We start from the raw sequence: 4,157 nt of genomic DNA on the forward strand, positions 1-4,157 counted from the left end.
TTGGTTAGAGCTCAAGCTCCAAATGACTTGAATATGGCCATCACTTTTTCCATTAATGTGGAGAGCTCTTATCGATGTGTTTACGAGCCACAATAGACCACGACTCCATCTCCCTCGTATTATCCATGTCTAGCACCACATACTCTAGTTTTGCCCTCCTCGCAACAACCTTGGCCAACCTCATCGTATGTGCCTCAACTTCAACCAACTCAACCATTCCGATTCCCACCCGTTGTACCACCTCACCTTCAAGTGACCTCAGCACCTCTTTTGCCTTTAGCACCCCCACCTTCTTCTAGCGTCGTGGCTCCCCTAACCTCTTCATCACAAAATCATGTTCCTGCCCCTCATGCTCCATCACCGTATGTGACTTACCCTGATTCTACTTCTACCACTCCACCACCACAAGGGGGGGGGATGGGTATGAAAGCACTGCGTCTAGTATTGGGGATTTGAAAAACATGATGACAAATTACATGAACCAACTTAATGAAAATGTGAAGGCTGTGACTCTTGATGTGAATTTTCTAAAGCGCCAACAAAACTTGTTGTCTGCACGTCGCCCTGAGCCTAATCCCATCAACATGGTGTGTCGAGCTTGTCATGTATCCGGCCATCTTTCCAAAGATTTCCCCACTATTATTTGCACTTATGAGAAATGTTTGGGTAGGGGGCACATAGAGGATATGTGTTACATTAAGATGCACCATTTGATGAATAGGAACACCACTTTACCACCCCCGTCCCCACCATTAATCATCATATTGGTGCCGAGAAACCCCCAGGCCCTAGTTGGACACTTCTTCAGAGGGGGTCTCCTAGTTCTCCAGCAATTGCTTCGTCTAGTGCACCACCTACCACCACTGAGAACCCTTCGATTAATATGATTGAGTTAGATTCATCACCCGTGCAAGCCATCACACGAAAGGGGAAAGAGAAGGTTTGTTGATGAGGAGATAGATCCCGAACTTGTTGTTGCTAGCCACCCACCCACCCATGTCACTGTTCCTGTGTTTGCCGACCCTTTACCTCGACCTTGCCACACTCATCCACGCCCTACTCCAAGTAAGTTGTTTTCCCCCATTCTTTCTTTTGACCTTGTTTTTGCTCTTAATCGAGTACAGCTCACCATGTCCCTTCCACAATACCTTCTCACTTCTCCTTCTAGCCCAGCCCTTTTGAGGAGGTACTGCAGAGCTTTGAGTTCTTCCTAGGGAGTGGGTCCTAATCTTCCTGTTGTTCAAAAAGTGGATTCCCTTAAAACTCTTCATAGATCGCAGCCCCTAGACCTTTCAAGGGTGAAGGGAAAAACTTGGGTGAGGCTGTGGAAAAGTGGATCGAAGCAATGGAAGAGTACTTCGATGTCACCGAGTACAATAAGAAGAGCAAAATGGCTCTTGCAAGACAGAAGATAGTAGAAATAGCTAGAGTGGCATGGAGAAACCACTGCAAGACAAACCATCTGGATCGGAATACCCAGACATGGAATGATCTCAAAATATACCTAAGAACGAGGTTCTGTCCTCTCCCGGCTTTTTGGAAACAAAGATGAACGAATTCTTAGAGTTAACCCAGGGGAGTAGAACTATTGAATTATATCACCAAGCGTTCGCTCTCCTCCTCAAATTCTTGCCACCGCCGCCGCTGGATGAAGAACAACTGATGGCCAAGTTTATTCGAGGACTAAACGAACCTTTGAATATCCTGGTGAAGAATGCCAAGCCAGTTTCCATGGCTAAAGCAATGCAGATGGCGAAGGATTTCACTAAGTCCTTTGATGTCAAAGTCCCGCCGAAGCCAGCACCATCACCTTTCAAAAGGTTTTTAATTACAAAACTTGATTCCAACCTTCCACCGCCTAAAAGATATCAAGGTCACGCCCAGGACATGGAAAGTTCCAGAATGGAAGAAATGTCCTTTTCCTGAAACTCAATCCCCTGGAATTCAACTTCAAAACTTCCACCCTTGAACAAGGGAGTGAAATGCTATAACTGTCATGGATTTGGACATCACAGTATGGATTGCCCAACACCTTTTTGATCAAGGTTTTCGGGATAGGGAAATCAGGGATCAAGATTCCATACTCCAGCTCCTTCCTTAAAGAGTAATCAGGTTTCTTTCCACCGAATCAAGAAAATCCCAGAGGTAGACCCTCTACCAACCCGCAGTCTCAATCCAAAGTAATGCAAGTCCTCTGCCTCAGAATAGGGGAAGGCAAAGAGAGATATTTCCAAATCGGCCATCCACTTCCAAGGCAGTAACGCTAGAAGTAATTGAAGAAAAAGAAGAAGATAAAAGAGATCATGCTCCACCTGCGAGATGAGGACATCTCGCGTTTTTCAAGTGGGAAAGAATGTAAGATTCCTCCCGAGCCCCTCAAGATGTCCAGTTTCTTCCTCTATAACCAAACCCCTTTTCAGAATAATAAAAGATCTTGTTTCTACCTATTTTTGGCCTAGAGAGAGAAAATATTCTAGAGAGAGGTAACTCAATTTTTAGATATCTTTGGATGGAAAAATATCCTTTCTTATTAAACTAAATTCCCTCAAAATAGAAGTTTAAAAAGAATTTCCTAAGGTGCATTAGAAATAAATTATAATTTGCTCAAAAGGCCTTAGCCTAAGGGTCCAGATTTTTTGAAAATTTTGGATTAAGGTTCTGAGAGACCAATTAGATTAATCCAAATGTAGGGAGGAGATAAATTGAAGAAATAAATAAAAACCTCCCAAAAATGAGTAAATACTCACATAAGATGAAGAGTGGACTAAGGACCAAGGAAAATAGTTAAAAAACTGTTTTTTGACACCTCAAAATGGGGATTCCCCCTCATGAAGGAGGCACCTTTTTTCTCATCATTGCTCCCCATTTTAAATCAATAAGATGAGATATTTCATCTCTCCTCTCTCCTATTTCAAGTCTAGTTCCAAAAAGTAAGCTGAACTGACCCAAAAATGGTCAAAAATTGACCAAACTGATATGGAAAATTCTAGAATCAGTTTGCTTGGTTTGAGGCTCACTTTTTGCTATAAATAGAAGCCTCCCCTTTGTAAAAGCTTACTAGTGTTTTATGCACTTTTACTCTACTCCTCCCGAGAGCCAAAAACATTGAAAGTAGTGCCCGCTAAGATACCAATCATGCCACCGCAACCGCAAGCCCACTCATTCACATAGAATCCATCAAGTTGATAATTCACTTATTTTTGACTAATTCCTCTAGAAAGAATTGGTGGCCACTCTTGATCCAAGAAAGAGTAGAACCCTCAATCCCTCAAGCCAAAGGAAAGCTCGCAAAACTCCATGTAAGTTAGAAATTCTACTTTTTTTTTAATTCTATTCTATGGTTTTCTGATGTCTTATTTTTTTAATGTGAAACTCGGTGTTATGCCTTAATGGAAAGGCTTCCCCCTTCTCTTCATTAACAATTTCAACCTTTCTTTATCCTAGAATGAGAAACAAATAAAATAAGTTAGAATTTTCCTATTGATTGCTCTTTAGAAGTGAAATTTGATTAGATTAGAGTGTTTTAATTCATCTTGGGGTAAATTCTAAGTAGATTTAGAATGTAAAAATTGAGAAATGGTCAGCCATACAAAGGAGGTTATGGCAAAGTTTTCTTAAATTTTGTGGAAATAAGTTTATCTTTATGTTATTCAAAAAGATTAATCCCCTCCGTTTGTGTATTCTAAAAGTGTTATTTTCATTCTATGCATAGAAAGATGCATATTGCAAATATTTTGATTATAAAAGCATTATTTTCGTTCGAATTAATTTCTATGCATAGAAAGATGCATATTAGAAATATTTTTATTATAAAAGCGTTATTTTCATTAGAATTAATTTCTATGCATAAAAAGTCGCATATTGGAAATATTTTTATTTATAAAAGCATTATTTTCATTAGAATTAATTCCTATGCATAGAAAGATGTATATTGAAAATATTGTTATTTATAAAAGTGTTATTTTCATTAGAATCAATTTCTATGAATAGAAAGATGCATATTGGATATTTTTTTAATTATAAATCGTTATTTTCATTAGATTCAATTTCTATGGATAGAAAGATGCATATTGGATAAATTTTTTTAATTATAAAAGTGTTATTTTCATTAGATTCAATTTCTATGCATAGAAAGATTTATATTGGATATTTTTTTA

This window comes from Cibotium barometz, chromosome 16 (genome assembly GCF_041138505.1).
Source record: "Cibotium barometz isolate CiBa-2024 chromosome 16, ASM4113850v1, whole genome shotgun sequence".
Taxonomy (NCBI): domain Eukaryota; kingdom Viridiplantae; phylum Streptophyta; class Polypodiopsida; order Cyatheales; family Cibotiaceae; genus Cibotium; species Cibotium barometz.